Consider the following 19,020-nt stretch of genomic DNA (forward strand, 5'->3'; position numbering starts at 1 on the left):
AAGAACTTTTAATTCCAATATTACTTCCTATATCAATATAAACTTAAGCATAAAATGTGACATACTAAAAATACTAGATAAAAATATAAATGAATATATAATCTCACCAAATGCATAAAACCACAAAGGAAAACACAATGTATTTTATTCCAGTGACTTAATAAAACTTATGTACCCAATAAATATTCAGCAGAAATTCTATCGGCTCTGCAAGTCTGTCAAATTTACTTATTCCCAGTCTCTATATGTCCTCTGCCCTTAAGGAATTTGCAACTTAGCACGTTTTCAAATAAAATAACTTACAAACATCTACAAGGAAAAACATAAGATGTGTTAAATGAAACATGGTCTGTAGTCCAAGTTAAGTTATGTCAACTCTGGAACAGAGTTACATGAAATTAAACTAAAAGTTGTTCAGAATAATATTAATTTCTATTTGTGACACATTTCCCAAAGGCACCAACTAGACTTGTTAAAAATTACGTAAGAACTTTAATATTTCTCAGAAAATGAAGATTATTTATAATGAATTAAATCAAACATTTATGTAGTTTTCTGATTTTTGACCCATGTTCTTTTATACATCTATTATAATACCCAGGCATAAAAATGGTCTGCTGGATTTTTCTTGCCAAATAACAGGAAACTGCAAAGCTGCTCCATAATCCAATTTGTCAGCATTTTTATAGTCCTATCAGACACTCTTTCATTGCTTTTAGGATTTACTTTGCTGTATCAAACTGACTGCCAAATTAATTTTTTAAAGAGTTAAGTCTGGGTTATTCCTCAATTAACTTATCCAATTACTGAAATTTGAATTATGCCATCAAGGAATGCTATCCAAGTGAGCAATCACATTTTTGAAGCATTAAGCTTCATGCTGGCATGACACATATAGCTATGGAGGCTTCAAACTTTTGGATACTATTAACTTATAGTCTAATCAACTGGAGAATTTAGATTTCTATTGTTATGAGAAAGAACCCCGTGACAGATGTTCAAGAAACGACAACACTGTGCAAGGCTATAATGATTTGGTTAAACATTCCATGTTCCTTATAATCATGTGATTCACACCTCCAGGGATAGTTATATTACCTCTACACGTCTAAGCAAAGTGATTTTATTCCTATTGCTGAATTTGCTAAACTTATTCCTTTCTTAGTTACTTGGCTCTTGCTGTTTTCTGCCCGGAAAAATTTACCTGGGATCTTCTGCATCCTTTTCATTCTTCAGATTCTAGCTCATATTTTTAGGTAAAATGTTTATTTTAGAACAGTTTTAGATTTACAAAAAATTACATAGATAGTACAGAGAATTCCCATATACCCCATACTCATTTTCCCGTTATTAACATCTTACATTAGTATGGTACTTTTATGACAATTAATGAAATAATATTGATACACTATTATTAACTAAAGTCCATACTTTATTCAGATTTCCTTATTTTTTACTTATTTTCCCTTTTATTCCCCAGTATCCTCTCCAACATACCAAATTACATCTAGCCATCATATGTCCTTTGTCTCCCCTTGGCTGTGACATTTTCTTAGATTTTTCCTATTTTTGATGACCTTGATAGTTTTGAGGAGTACTGGTCATATATTTTGTAGAATGTTCTTCACATTATATTTGTCTGTTGATTTTCTCATGATAGGATGGGTTATGGGTTTTCAAGAGGAAGAAGAGAGGTGAATTACCAATTTCATCACATCATGTAAAAGGTACGTAATATCAACATGACATTACTGCTGATATTGATCTTGATCACCTGGCAGAGGTAGTTTGTCAGGTTTCTCCTCTGAAAAGTTACATTTTTTTTATATCTTTTTCCATGCTGTACACTTTGGAAGGTAGTCACTGCATGCAACCCACACTTAAGGAGGGGAAGTATTACTTCTTCTGCATAGATTTGTCTATTCTTCCCATTTATTTGTCTAATCATTTATTTTTATCAGCATGGACTAATGGATGTTTATTTTATACTTTCACTTATAATTCAATACTGTAATTATGTATTTTGTTGTTCAGATTGTTTCAGGGTACTCTTTCATTTGGCCTGCTGTGTTTCTTTGACATACCCCACCATTGTGGACTTTTTTCTTGAGCACTTCCTTATTGCAAATTTATTTTGAATATTTCCTGTCCCATTCTTAGAATCAGTTATTTCTCCAAGGACCCCTAGAGTTCCCTTTTTTGAAGAATTATATTAAAAATCAAGATTTGGGCACTAGGTGTGCTCATTGTTACTGAGGTATCATTGATTCTAAGGTTCTCAGCTGATAGAGCAAGGAAATATACACAGGTATATTGCATATATTCCCATTTACACATACATATATATAAATATGTCTTTATAAAATTATCTGTATTTATATGTAAGCTAAATATGAGTATATACTGGGGTCTCCAACTCTAAGCAATTATCACATGGATCATTCTAACTTCCACCTATGCTTATCTATAAACTAACATTTCAATAATGAGAAACCTGGCTTTCACAATTTTTTATTAATTTCTTTAATTGTTCAATTACAGCATACATATATAATGCTATCAAAATTGTGAAGCTGTTCTCCCATGTAAAACAACTTTATCAACTATACTAGAATGTCTATATAGTTTCTTTTGCCTTTAGTCTTACAGACGGCACTTATTTCCAAAGTTACTTAGTCATACCATTTCCCCCCACCCCCTTCAGTGAGACTGCTTCAAATATTTTTAATATAGTTTGATTGTGTTATCACTTCTGCATTCTTTCCTGAGAAACTCCAACCTCTGAAATGATTTTTTAAATGTATATACCTTAAGGATCACACATTGTGTTGTAAATTTCTACAGGTTTTAAAAATGCATAGGGACATTTATCCACCATTACAGTAGCAAATAGATTGGTTTTACTGCCCTGAAACATCCCCTGTGCTTCACCTATTCAACCCTCTTCCTCGCCCCTGCAGCTCCTGAGACACGTTGTTATAGTTCTGCCATTTCCAAAATGTCATAAAATTTTAATTATAAAGTATGCAGCCTCTTCAGACCAGCTTCAATATGCATTTACAATTCATCCATGGTATAATTAGTCATGGTATTATTGCTTTATTTTACGCTGGTGATTCCATGTTTAAGAGGATATGAATTCAATTGAACTAAATATGTACCTGTGTTACGTAAACATCCATGGTTACTGATTAGATTTGGGGAAAATGTGCAAAAGGAGAATACTGAACCAGCACAATTTAGTCTTGTTAAATCCTTTGATAGAATGTCCGTAAATATTTCTTAGTTTTTGAAAACTTTTCATATTTTTACAATTTATAGTATAATTTGAAGGCAATCTCAATGGAATATTTACATAAATCATTATAAAAGGAAAGATTCAGAGTTACAGAGTATAATAAAGTTCTTGAATCTCACAATTGTATTAAACACAACATACCAATTTAAAAAAATAGCTGAAAAAATCTGACTATACGATTTTTATTTTGAACATATGAATGAAAAAAGTGCTGTAATTTTTTATTAATAATTATTTAATATTAAACCAAAAACACCAGATGAAAAAAATAGGGTTGAAAATTCCAAGACTATAAAACTAAACCAATTTTACACATTTCTATGTGTTTTTGGATGCATAAATATCATTGTCAGAAATTGAGAAAGAAGAAAGCGATCTGAATGTAACATTAAATGTTCAGCATGACCTGGGAGAAATTATCCAGCATTGGAATTCATACTATTTGGTTTCCAGAACCAACATTAATTGATTGTGAGACAGGCTGGGACCTGGGGACCCTTCGCTGCAGTGCTGCAATGCCTGCACCTAGACACACCTCTCCTCGACCAACAAAATATAAAGAAACTGTAAGGGATTAAAAATAACTGTGTGCATGCGCAGTTGGGGCAAATTCTGGACCCAAAATGTACAGAGACCAAAAAACCCAACTGTCACTTTTGAAGAGCCTGGAGCAAAAACAGGGTGTTGGGAGCATAGGCAGGGTACTGAGCATGCCCTTTGCACAAAACACCACCAAAGGGGTGGGCAAAACACCTAAGCCACCCCTCCGGCCTGACCCCTGGACACACCCCTACCTACCCTCACCCCCATATAAGGAACAAGCTTGCTCCCCTTCAGGGAGTGAGCAAGCAAGGGGACCTATTGTTTTTGCTCTCCCCTGCTGCAGCAGGGGCCCCAGTAAAGCCTTGCCTGAATTTCTTGTCTGGCCTCCAATCAATTTCTAACGATTGGGGAAGGCCAAGAACCCTGGTCAGTTAACAACTGTGGGGCCTTGGACATTAACTTGACTCTGACACTCTCTCTCAACTGTATGCTAAGCTATCTGTATTCCATGGGTGGTATGAGGATAAAATGAGAAAATAAATGTGCATATGCTTTGAAAATGTCAGTATGCTATACAAGGGTAAGTAAGTAGCAGTAAAGGTGGTGAGCCTGCCTGTCTGACTCCACACACCCTCACTGATCTCATCTCACACTATACTGCTCCTCTGGCTTCAGCCATTCATGCCTCCATTCTGTTTCGCAAACTATACTTCCTCTTGCCAATGGTTTTCGCACATGCTATTCCTTTACCTGGAGTATGCTTTCTTTCAGAGTCTCATCTACATCCTTCAGCCCCTGCTTTCAATGCTCTTTATGTGGTTTAGCTGTATTCGTCCTTCAGAAATGAGCTCAGATTATATTTCACAGGGAAGCCTTCCCTGACAACTTGAAAGATGGAAACTCAGGTAAAATTTGTGTTGCAGTCTGGAGGCAGAAGTCCTTCTTCTTCAGAGGATACCAGTCTTTTCTCTTAAAGATTTCAGCTGATTGAGTAAAGCCCACCCACCTCACAGAGAGTAGTCTACTTTGCTCAAAGTCTACTGATTTAAATGTTAATCACATTTTAAAAAATATCTTCACAGCAACATCTAGACTGGTGCTTGACCAAACAAATGGGCACCATACCCTAGCCAAGCTGATGCATAAAATTAACTATCATAGGTACATGCCTCACTCTCTCACCTCCTTCAACTCTACCCTTAAATGCAATCTTAGTATTTTCCTGACCAGTTTATCTAAAATTGTAACCTAGCCACCTCCACTTCACCTTCCTTCACACTCTCCCTACTCTCATTTCCTAATTTACATGCTTTTTTCACAGAATATATTGCTAGTGGACAATCAATATAATTAACTTATATATATTATATATCTCCAACACAATATAAGCTCTGTAAGGACAGGGATTTTTTCAGTTTTACTAACATGGTATTTGGGAGGTGTACAATAAATACTTATTGAATTAATGAATAAAATCATAAACAAGATTATCAGAAGTCTCATTGACTAGTTGTACAACCTTGAGAAATTACTTAATATTTCCAGGTCTAGGTTTATTAATCTATAAAATAAGTATTATAATATTGTTTGATTATATACTAAGAATAATGACTGGCACAACAGCACTAATGCTAGAATTACCTATATTTGACAATACACATAAATATTTAGAGAACTGTGAAACTGCTTTGATTTCCTTTTCATTTGACCATTTCTAAATTGGCTTTGCCCTAGTCCAGACTGGGAAGAGAAATAGACTTTGATACTGTTGATGGTAGACTGATCGATAATCAAGAGTTAATTAAAAAGAAATAAGGCTTTGGCCTTTGCTTTTATTGGTATTGTCTAGATAATGTTATCCTTTTCAGAGTATAACAAATTCTGGCTGAAAATGTGGTGGTTCACTTCCTAGATCTTGAGATTGCAATTTTGCCTTCAAGAGGATGAGAGAAGATTAAAAGGCAGTATTACACAGTGATTATGAATCCAGACCCTGAACTTAGATTTTATAGACTCAGATTCTACTTTCATTACTTACCAACTACATGATTTAAGTATATTAAGTAAACTCCGTAAACTTCACTTTCCTCAAACGTAAAATGAGAGTGATAACAAATATATCTATGTTATTGGATTATCCTATAGAATAGATATAATCCTATAGGATTGCTTAATCCTACTGTATAATCCTATAGGATTCCTATAAATATTAGAGTGTATAATATTTGCAAAGTTCTTAGCACAAAATTTCATCCACAATAGGGACAAAAGTTTTTGTTTTGTTTGTTTTTTTGCTTGTTGTTGTGGGCATTACTCTGTCATGTGATCATCTTCAAAACTGAGGAAAATGTAAAGGCATTGATCAAGTTACTCCAAGGTTTTTCCCTAGAGTAATATTCTGACGTTGAAGAACACCCTATGTTATCTTCTCCCTATGAAATATCACTTTCTAAAGTTAAACAACCTATATATTAATATCGTACTAACTACATGCCAAATCCTAAGCTATATGCATTTAGTGTGTACACTGGAGGTCGGTGCATGTTACAAAAATATTTAAGACACAGCCACTTGATGCAAGGAGTTCATAGGAAAATTTATACTATAAGACAACACAAAAACACTAAAAAAGATATATGCACCCCTATGTTCATTGCAACATTATTTATAATAGCCAAGACATGGAAACAACCTAAATGTCCATTGACAGATGAATAAAGAAAATGTGGCACATACATACAACAGAACGTTATTCAACCATAAAAAAGAATGAAATCTTGCCATTTGCAACAATGTGGAAAACCTTGAGGGCATTATGTTAAATGAAATAAGTCAGAAAGGAAAAGATAAATACCTTATGATCTCACTTATATGTGGAATCAAAAACAAAACAAAACAAAACCCAAGCTCATGAACAGAGATAACAGAAAAGATTGATGATTGACTGGCGCAGGGGATTGGGGTGGGGGCAAAAAGGGTGAAAGGGGTCAAAAGGTACAAATTTCCAGTTATAAAATGAATAAGTCATAGGTATATAATGTGTAACATGGTGACTATAATTAATAATACAGTATTCCATATTTAAAAGCAGCTAGGAGAGTAGACTGGAAAGTTTTTATCACAAGAAAAAAAATTATAGCTATGTATGGTGACAGATGTTAACTGCACTTATTGTGGTGGTCATTTTGCAATACAGATCTTCCTTAAGATGGGGTTACAAACTGATAAACCCCTTGTATGCTGAAAATATCCTAAGCCTCTCACTGTTGTGGCCTCTGCCAGTTGCGGAGCACAGGCTCTGGATGCGCAGGCTCAGCGGCCATGGCTCACGGGCCCAGCCGCTCCACAGCATGTGGGATCTTCCCGGACCGGGGCACGAACCCGTGTCCCCTGCATCGGCAGGCGGACTCTTAACCACTGCGCCACCAGGGAAGCCCAGCCTAGCCTCTCTTAAACATGCTCAGAATATTTACATTAGCCAACAATTGGGCAAAGTAATCTAACACAAAGCCTATTTATAATAAAGTGCCTATTTTATAATAATTTATTGAATACTGCACTGAAAGTGAAAAACAGAATGGCTGTATGAGTAAAGAATGGTTGTAAATGTATCAGTGGTTTACCCTTGAGATCGTGTGTCTGACTGGGAGCTGTAGCTTGTTGCCACTGCTGTTGCCCATCATCACAAGACAGTACTGTAACATCTATGGATAGCCAGGGAAAAGATAAATATTCAAAATCTGAAGTATAGTTTCTATTGAATGTGTATAGCTTTCAAACCATCATAATTTGAAAACTTGTAAGATGAGCCATCATAAGTTGGGATCATCTGTACTGTGTATACAAATATTGAATCATTATGTTGTACACCTGAAACTAATATGAGGCTACATCAATTATACCTTAATAAAAGAAAATGTTCTCCCAGGTGTTGTAGTTGAGATAAAGGAGCTATTTCCCATCCTAATTTCTGTTTTAGAATTGCGAATTAAACCAATTTCAGGTTTAATTCCTTGACAAAATGACATGAAAGGCTGTTGTTAAATCAACACCTTTGTTAACTCCTAGATGTCATTGGAAGGTATTTTTCTAGTCCTGAAATATCTCCTGCGAGTTTATCTTTTCTGTTTGCATGATTGAATTATGGTCCAATTGATTTTTATTGGAAATGTTTTGGGTTTGGCTTTTGAGAAAACTTACCTACTTTTTTGGGCCCGTTTCTTTGGACCCTTAGGTATTTTGTGTAAAGAGGACCCTAAGGTTTAGTGTGGGTTCCCTTCTGAGTCAGTCCAATCAGCTTCTGCCATTCAGATTTAGCATTTGCATTTCCAACCAACAAGTGTATACATTGATATAGGTTAGGTAACTTTGAGCCATATGTACCCAAAAGAATTCTAAATTCTTCTATGAATATTTGCTGGTATTTAATGGATTTAGAGAAATCTTTAAATATAACTCTTAATTCAGCTGAAGTCCCAGGTTTAAATTCTGTAGTTGCCCGCGCACCTGGCTCATGGGAGGGATGGATCTTCATAAGCAACTGGCATTTTGGGGTTTTTGGAGACCTCTGGTTACAGGTAGGAGTTCTGGACAAGGGGAAGAGGAAGGAGAAGTTGACTGAGGTGCAAGAGAGAGACCAGAAAGATGAGGGGGAAAAGAGAATGCAGGGTACAGAGAGGCAACTGAAGGACAAGGAGGGGGTGGATTTGCTAAGAAAAGAGTCTAGTTTGCTAATTGCTCATTAGTTTTGGGCAAAGAATCCTAGTGAAGGAATTTTTGATTAAGAATTTCATTTGGAGGCCTCTGTGAAACCATATCTTGTACCTTATACACTCCAGGCCATAAGACAGAAACAAAATAGAAACAAAATGATTCACCAAGACCCCCCAAGCTTGTTTTGCAGAGTACCAGAAAAACAGCATATATGAAAACAACTTGCTGACAGCCTCTTCTGCTGAACATCTCGAAGGCAGCTGGAGGAACTAGAATGACTAATAACGAACTTTAGATGTCGAAGCAGAAAATCCACCACATGTAACACACTGAACCTCACCCCCCCAAATTTGCATGTGCGAGCCATGAAGAGGCATGAAGAACAGTCATACATGTGCAGAAAACTCTTGAAACTTACCATTACTTTCCACAAACCATTTCCTAGCCTCCTCCCACTCCTACTCCCTACTTATACCATAAATATCCCACTCAAAGAACCAATTAGGGAGACAGATTTGAGCACTGCTTCCTGTCTCCTTTGCTTGGCTGCCTTGCAATAATATTAAAGCTTTTTTCTCGCTGCAAAAGGCTGTTGCCTCGATATTTGGTATAGTCATTACACAACAGGCAAGAAGCCCACATGCTCAGTCACATCTGCATACCAATCAAAACTGCTGCCCACTGGTCCTGAGAAATCTTATTCTTTACTTTTCTAAGGCGCTTCTCAATTCAACAATTTTGTTCAAGTCAAATGTTCCCCAGAGCTGCCACTGAAGGTCCAAATCATCCTCAGTGAAGTTATGCCATTTAGAAAGAGAAGTACAAGAATTAGTATTGTACATATAAGAAGCAGTAGTTTTTCCTGGAAGAGGAGAACATTTATTTAGTCTTCAATGATCCCATGAGAACCGGCAACCGTCGGCAGGAATACAATGCTTGTACATCTTGAGTCTCAGGTCCCCAATCTCATGGTTGGCCATCTCTGAACACAGATGTGATAATCTGCATGCCCCAGCAGGGCAGAAAAACAAAGAGAACACTCTCTCTGGATCAAAGCCAAGATCTCAGGACCAAAACACCAGATGGAAGGAGAACTTTATCTGGCTGAGCAAAACTTCTCCAAATGGACACAGAATCAGGAAGAACATCTAACACTGAACTGGGTTTGTGAAGCCAGCTTGAACAGGTTTGTGTGGCCTGTACCTGTGTTCTACCTTGTGACTATTCTTCTTATGACAAACATTTTTAAATAGCACAACACAAAACTAGCACCAAGGAAAGCAAGAAGGAATGAATTCCACCAATTCCACCTCATTCCACCAAGGCTGCCAAACAAATGGAAACCAGTAGCAAAACCCAGGTGCCAAACTACAAATCAATAGCAGTTGACTGATAAAGGAACTCAACACAAAAGAAAGAAGAGTTCAAAGCCAGTACTGACTTACCATGTTGGCACAGACTTACAAGCCACTAGCAGGAAGGCACGAGGAACCTCTGTGGGTACCACACCTGGCAAAAGGCTGGGATCCACGACGAAACCAATGCAGATATTATGTTGGTGGAACCGCCAGGAAAACTGTAAAAAATTAAGATCACCCAAATGAGGTTAATTACTCAGAACTCACTATAACAAGAGAGTCAGTTATCACCACATGCTTTTGACAGAGACTCAAAGGCAGGCAGGAGAGTGCGAAAGCTTTATAGTAAAAAAAAAAAGGGAAAGATCAGGTATGCTCTGATTTGAGGTTGTTGGCATGGGAAGCTGGAGGCAAGCTAAGTAGAAATGGGGCATCCTATGTGACTGGTCTGTGAAGCATTTGGCTTTCTCTGGTTGGTCCTGAGTTGGAAGTGGGCGCAAACGTTATGGAAGCTGGCAATTGCTGACTAAGGCCCGACCACTTTTGGCCAGTTGCTGCAGGGGTTGTGGTTTGGCTTCCCTAGCTGGTTGCTTCAAGGTTGTGGGTAAGAGTTCTGTTTTTATATATGGTCTGGCCAGTGTCCATTTGTATATTCAGTCTCTCAACTACAAAACTTCTAGAGGAAAACATAGGGGAAAATATTTTTACCTTGGGTTTGGCAAACATTTCTTAAAGATGACACTAAATACACAATACATAAAAGAAAGAAATTGGCATATTGGACTTTAAGAACGTCTCCTTTATGAAAGACAATACTGAGAGACTGAAAATACAAACTCCTGGCCATCAAAAAATTTTGGAAATGATATATCTGATAAAGAACTTGTATCTAGATTATAGACAGAACTCTTAAAAGGCAATAATAAGAAAACAAACAACCCAATTAAAAAATGAATAAAAGATGTGAACAGATAGTTCACCCAAGAAGACTTACGGATAGCAAATAAGTACATGAAATGATGTTCAACATAGTTAGTCATTAGGGAAATGCCAACTAAAACTACAATGATCTAACACTACGCACCTATTAGAGTGGCTAAAATGAATAACCATACTACGTGCTGGTACAGATGTGGAGGAAAGGAAACTCTCACATACTTCTGGTAGGAATAAAAAGTGCAGCCATTTTGGAAAAAAAGTTTGGTAGTTTTATATACTTACCATATAACCAAGCCATTCCACTCTTAAGTATTAAAAAAAGGCAACATATGATGTATGATATGAAAAATGTAGGCGATCTCTGTCAGTAAAAATACATCAGGCATAGAAATTCTTATTAACAGATAAACTAGGCTGGTTTTAAAGAAAGCTTTCCAGTCAGCAATGACAGAAACATGGTTCAAGTACCCTATAGTGACACTGAAATTATTAGACACTATAAATTTTAGAGGGCAGTATTTGTCAAATTCCAAAGAACCAATTGTTCTATCTGATTTCTTGAGAGTGACCCAAGTCACATACTCATACTCCACAGCCATCACCACAGACCACGGCACCTCTAAGGGTTCTACCACATACCTACAATGACCATTCACTGGCCAATGAGCTGAGAGGTAATAACTAACCATGGTATGAGTTTTATTTGGAGGTGAGAATTTATCTCTTTTTTTGTCCCGTCTCAGAAATAGTACAAAAAAAAAAAAACACCGAGGCCATATAAGACTGTATGAGCAAATAAAAATCAGTATGTGCTTAAAAATGAGCTCGCAGAGTAAGATCTTAAAACATATAAAGAAACAATACACCAGGAGGAGTCAGAAGATGTCACAAATAATTAGATGACGGGGATATTAAAAAAGAAAGAGAGAGAGAGAGAGAGACAACGGTACTATCTGCATTAGACTATTAAACAAGCATGCTTTTTTTGTTGTTTTGTTTTGTTTTGTTTTGTTTTGTTGCGGTACGCGGGCCTCTCACCGTTGTGGCCTCTCCCGTTGCAGAGCACAGGCTCCGGACGCGCAGGCTCAGCGGCCATGGCTCACGGGCCCAGCCGCTCCACGGCATGTGGGATCTTCCCAGACCAGGACACGAATCCGTGTCCCCTGCATCGGCAGGTGGACTCTTAACCACTGCGCCACCAGGGAAGCCCAAGCATGTATTTTTAAGTACATACTATTTTTTTAAATTGGGGTATAGTTGCTTTACAATGTTGCGTTACCTTCTGCTGTAAACGAAGTGAATCAGCTATATATATGTATACATATATCCCCTCCCTCTTGGACCCCCTGGACCCCTCTTGGCCCCCATCCCACCCATCTAGGTCACCACAGAGCAGTGAGCTGAGCTCCCTGGAAACAGCAGGTTTCCACTAGCTATCCATTTTACACATGGTAACGTATATATGTCAATCCCAATCGACAGATGAATGGATAAAGAAGAGGTGGTAAATATATACAATAGAATATTACTCAGCCATAAAAAGGAGCAAAATTGGGTCCTTTGTAGAGACGTGGATGTAGGATGGACCTAGAGTGTCATACAGAGTGAAGTAAGTCAGAAAGAGAGAAACAAATATCATATATTAATGCATATATGTGGAATCTAGAAAAATGGTACAGATGAACCTATTTGCAGGGCAGGAATAGAGGAGAATGGATGTGCAGACACAGTGGGGGGAAGGAGGGGGTGGGATGAAAAGTATATAACTCACAAGAACAAAAAAGACAGTAGGAAAAACTAAACAATAGAATTTTTAAAGAAAAAAAAGCACATGCAGAAATGAAAGGTAAAGATTTTGAAATTAAAAATGCAATGTATATAACTATAACTGAAGACTAAAACTAATGAGCCTAATGATACATACATTTTAAAAGATTGAGTTAGAGCTGCATTAGGATTATATAACTGGAAGGATTTAACCTTCAGCATCAAAGTGTGTGTGTGTGTGTGCGCGCGTGCGCACATATGGGAATGGAACAAGTATAAAGAATAAGCTTCAAATTGTTAACTGAGCCAAGGGAGACAGAAAATATATCAAAAGTAGATGTAAAAATAATTGAGGTTAAAAGTAAATGTTATTTAAAGAGAGACATATAAAAATGATAGCCATATTTCTTAATGGAAATCATCTTGGGGTGATTTCAAACAATATGTGCTCTACTTAAAATTGTATGGAATGTCAGAAGATTTTAAATTGAGCATCAACCAATTATGTAATAAAAAAGGCTATTTGATTGTGAAAATACTTATTATCACTCCATCCCTGCCATCTATGAAGCCCTTAATATTTTAACAATGGAAGAGGGAAAAATCCATATTTTTGTGCTCATGATGGCTTCTATGTGGCAGAAATCTAATAGTCTTTGCTCTGATGCCACAGTGTCTTTTCACATCTCTTTCACCTGTGACTTGACTCTACACATCACCCTACATCATTCAGTGGATTGAATAATCGTCAACCTTAACTACTGGAATAACCACTTACAGAAATAATTTATAAAAATAACTTTACCAAAACATATTTTCTTCAATGACTAAATATTTTCAGCTAAAGAGGACCAGAAAAAATCATCTTCACACAGATAATCAATATTAGTTACCAACTGCATGAGGGTTCTTTTTCATCACATCTCTACAAAGCTCAAAATTTATCCTTGGAATTTTCATGTAATAAAAATTGCACATAATATAAATTCCTTATAATATAAATTACATACAAATACTTGAATAAGAGGTAGATAAGACTTTAGGTTCCTCCATACAACTTCCTTTAAAAAAATGCACCCTTGGAATTCCCTGGCGATCCAGTGGTTAGGACTCTGTGCTTCCACTGCAGGGGGCATGGGTTCCATCCCTGGTGGGGAACCAAGATCCCACAAGCTACGTGGCAAGGCCAAAAAAAAAAAAATGCACCCTTACATACACACACACACACACACACACACACACACACACACACACACACACACACACACACACACACACACACACACACACACTATTAGCTCCAGACTTAACTACACCAAACGAATGCAAAGAGCACTTATTTCTAAAAGCAGTCTAAGTCATAGTTTTATTATAGTTTGTTTTTTTTGCTTTCTATTCTATTTTTTATTCAAATTTCCTCCTTAGTGCCTGAAACTGTCAAGGATGATCAAGGAGACATATGACTCATTTTATTATGCGTGCAATTAGCTATTTTGCTTTATCATTGCGAGGTTGATTACTTTGACTTTCAGGTAGTTGAGGGTTTCTTTGGATTTTAATGCCAACATTAGGCCTTTAACGTCCCTGTTAATGACGTTCAATTCAACCTTTCATCTTATGGACGATGACATTCTGCCACAGACACCAGCTGGAGCCATCCTTCTTATTAGGATGTCAGCAAAAATTGTATGAGATCCTCTGGAATCTCTTCCTACTGTTAATCTCAGCATCTACTTTTTCAATCACTTTACATCAATGCATGAGTTTGACATGACCCTCTAAAGCTCTTGCAGAATGAAGGGGCTGGTTTGATCATCTATTGTGATGACAGATTCTCCAAACTTATTTTTACTAATAAACAATATCCTTTCATGAACAAGTTTGCCAAAGTGCAGCTGTAGAAGTTATAGACTCTAAGGAAAGCAACTGCACAGTTGGTGCTTTTCCTAGAAATGTAGATCCTCTGCAGCTTTGAAATATTTCCTTAGATTTGAATGATTTTTGTGGTATCATATTTATATAGATGTCAAGTCTAGATGTTTTTCCGTGTTTCACATCTTTCAGGTAACACCTGTTCTCAAGGATAGCATAGATCACCACTTCCATTCTCAATATGTCCCTTCCAAAAAATTCAATACACTGTTAAACACAGTGAAACAGAGGTTACCATAGAATCTGGGGAACGTATCAATACCTATTTCTATCAGGAATACCAATGAAAAAAGTTACATAGGTTACATAATTCAACTAAATGAGGACACCGGACAGAAAATACAGATAACATTTCAAAAACCATAGAATTGACTTGAAAGTTACAGCAGTTTGCCATCTGGAAAGAGAAGATATGGCCTAGAAGTGGAAGGTTGTTAATTATAAGCACTTTTCTGGGATAAGAAAAAGGTCTTTGCTAAGGGTGGTTTCAAACAGACTTGGGAGAAAATTCTGTATTCCCCTTTTAAGAGATGGGTTATATTGTCAAAGCTTTCCTTTATTTCCTTTCTTTCTCCATTGTTCTTAAGGATTAGGAATCTCAACAGCCTTGAAACCTTGAATTTCCTTATCTAGGAAACCCAATAACCCTCCCTCCCATTTCTCTTAGAATAGCTAACCCTGTTCTTTCTCACTGATACCTGAGTTCTATGGAATGTGCCTGAGTCAGAAAAAGCTCTGCCACTGGATGGATGATTAGAAAAATGGTCTGCAAAAGGCCACTGCAGCCACTGAAGGAATACGGCTTTGTAAGCAGTTAACTCTGTGCAATGTAAATACTCCTTAATGGTACTTGGCTGCCTTGGTAAGATTTATGCAACTTCAACATCTATTAATTTTATTTACTTTTGACGTTGTGAGTCAAATTGCTGTGCTGTTAGTTTATTGCTACATAACAATTTACCACAAAATTAGCAATTTCAGAAAACACACGTATGTAATGTCACAGTTTCCATAGATCAGAAGTCTGGGTGCTATAAAACTGGGTCCTCTACTCAGGGTCTTATAGGCTGTGGTCAAAGTAACAGCCAGGGCTAAGTTTTCATCTGAGGTTCAGAGTCCTCTTTAAGCTCACATGGTTGTGGGCAGAATTCAGTTCCTTGAGGTTATAGAACTGAGGCCCTCAGGATTTAAAAGACAAGAGAGAGAAATTATTAAAAAGACTCAAATGAAAATTCTAGAAATGAAAAATAATAAAATACTTAATAGATGAGATTACCAGCAAATAAAACACAACTAAAAGAGACTTATTAAACTGAAAGATAAATCAAAATAAAATATAGAGATTGGGGCTTACCTGGTGGCGCAGTGGTTGAGAGTCCGCCTGCCGATGCAGGGGACACGGGTTCGTGCCCCGGTCCAGTAAGATCCTACATGCTGTGGAGCGGCTAGGCCCGTGAGCCATGGCCGCTGAGCCTGCACGTCCGAAGTCTGTGCTCCACAACGGGAGAGGCCACAACAGTGAGAGGCCCGCATACTGCAAAAAAAATATATAGAGATTTAAGAGAAAGATAGTTTTTAAAATATGAAAATAAAGTAAAAAGAAAAATGGGCATAGTGTCATGGAAAAATGGTCTATTATATTGGAAAGTAAAAAAGAAAAATAGGGCACTATCTCTGACAATTTTCAAAAATTACTGAAAGGTATTAACTACAAAGTTAAAAGATAAATTTTAAAAGACATTAACTAAATATGTTAACTACATATACAAGAAGTAACATAAATCACAAACAAGATAAATATAAAAAATCATAAATATTACAGAAACTTGCTAAATATTAAAGACAGAAAATATTAAATGCAATCAAAACAAAACTTATATTACTTTCCAAAGAGCAGCAAACAGACTGATAGCTGGCTTTTCACCAGAAATAATTGGAGCTACAAGACTATGGAATTGTATCTTCACCACTAAAAGAAAATAACTATATTGTGAGAATTTTACATCCAAATTCAGAGAGTTGATATCCGGAGACCCATGTTGAAAGAAATAGTAAATAGTACTATAACTGAATAGGATCTTATGGGGCCTTCCCAAGACAAACCCCTCTACCATGTCCTCTGTCTGCCTCTTGTATGTATACAGAAAAGCTGTGGTCTTCTACGCTTCCCTCGAGTCACAAAAGCCTGGCTCAAGAATTAATGATTGAAAGGATGTGAATGTATAGTGACAAAAACAGCAGTTGGGCCAAGAGAACGGTTAAGAATTTAAACAGTAAATCAGAGATATGGCAGTCATAGAATCTTTAGTTCCTCCCTAAAGTACCTATGTAACAGTATTTGATGTACATTTCCTGAATTGTTTTACGGATGCTAAAACCCCCACCAAATGGAAGAAGTTAACTACATGACTACCATGAGCACACATGGTAGCACTACATGACTACCATGACTACCAGAGCAGCTGGAGTCTGAGGATTGATAATAATGTTAACCCCTGTGACACCACCCTGTTACCTCACCTTCAACCAATCAGATAATTATGCATGAGCTGATCACACACCCTGCAACTCCCCTCCCTCACCTTGCCTTTACAAATGCTTCCCTGAAACCTATCAGGGCATTTGGGTCTTCTGAGCATGAGCCACCCATTCTTTCTTGGCCCTTGCAATAAATATTTCTCTACTCCAAACTCCAATGTTTAGGTTTGCTTGGCCTCACTGTTCATCAGGCACATTAACTTGGGTTCAACAAAAGTTGAGGAATGAAGAGGTTATGTTTATCTGATCTAATTGAAATAAATACTGACTGCATAAAATAACAAGGATAGTATCTTTGGAGTTTTAATTATGGATTCCCAGTCTTTTTTTTTTTCCTATTTTATCTCAAAATCCTCCCTACATTGCCAATCCCCTGGATGTGAAGGGCTGGTTATAACCTTTAAGAAATTTTTCCAAGATGTTCACCTAGGTTTCTTATTATATATCACTTTGCCAGTTTAAACTACAATTTAGATTCCACATATTTTTAAAATTAAAAGTTAATATACATTACACATTTTTAAATGCCAATCCCACAAACATTTTCAGATATTGTAGAAAATGTTTACTATTTAATGTTTTTTCTATCTTTATTATGTTCATTCACAACCTGGCCCAGAGTATCATTCAAAGAATACTTGTTGAATGAATGAATGACAAATAAATAAGGACTGATATCAATCCACTAGCAACTGGACACTGAAAAACAAAAATATGTTTCTTGATACCTTAATTTTAAATCAGATAGAGTAATTTTTTATTTCATTAGGATATACATATTTGGACGATTAAAAGGGAGAATTGAGTTGTGCTTTTGTTTAGAGAAATTATACAGGAAAATTATAGTCAATTTGTTGGTTATTTAAATTAGCTAGTTTATGGTCACTAAACTGCCTTAGGTATATTATTGTAAGCAGCTCTTTGAGGAAACTGCCCTCAGCAGGAAGCCCCTTTTCTTGTCACTTTAGCAAAGCTATATTGTAACTAACTTCTAAAACAGGCACCCCCATGCTCTACTCATCTCCAGCCCTAGCACACCTTTCAAATCTTTTGATCAAACAATACCTTGCCTAACTTGTCCATTCTTTCTGTAGGTAGATCAAAGAAGTAGAAATGAAAAATAAGTAATTAACAGATAACCAGATCTCTTCACTAGCTTTCCCTTCAGTAATTTCCTGAACAAACTGTGTGACCAAATTGTGAACAAGATAACATCTAGAGGAAGATCACAAGAAGTCCACAAGCTTGCATGGCAAGCCTGCATGCAGCAGGGGGGATGGCTATGACTCTGACCCCCTATCTCAGTGATTAACTGAGATTACTTCCCTCCTTCCCTTTAAAAGTTTCCTAGCCAAGCAGAATCTTTGGAGGTGGTTTTTGGGGGACTCTGAGTCCACCATCTCCCCAGATTGCCGGCATTCTGATTAAAGGCACCTTTCGTTTCTACCATTTGTGAGTATTGATTTTGTAATTGGCAAGCAGTGGGACCCCCATTTGATATAATTACCTTTCATTTAGAAAGAAATATAAATGTGCTGATCATGATCTAACCTATTTTAGGGTTCAGAATTTCAATTTGAAGGCTTGCAATATGAAATTTTGGCTTTCGTGGAACACAGCTTTAAGAAGTTACTTTTTAAGAGATCTTGAATTCACAAATACATAGTGAATCATCACTGTTAGCAAAAGCTTCAAAGTTAACATATCTAATGTCCCCACTCCTATTACAATACCATATTAAAAGCAATTCTAACAATTCAATGCATTTAGCTCTAGGTAAAGCCAACTACTAGATTTGACTTTATTAGTGAAAATCAGAGTCATTGGTTTTAAACTGATTTTCTTAATAGCACCAATTATAAAACTCTTACAGTATATCTATGTTTCTAATTGTTTTTTCTTATCTGTGATTATCAGCGGGGTAGTGACAAT

Source organism: Lagenorhynchus albirostris, chromosome 16 (assembly GCF_949774975.1).
Source record: "Lagenorhynchus albirostris chromosome 16, mLagAlb1.1, whole genome shotgun sequence".
In the NCBI taxonomy this organism is placed as follows: Eukaryota; Metazoa; Chordata; class Mammalia; order Artiodactyla; family Delphinidae; genus Lagenorhynchus; species Lagenorhynchus albirostris.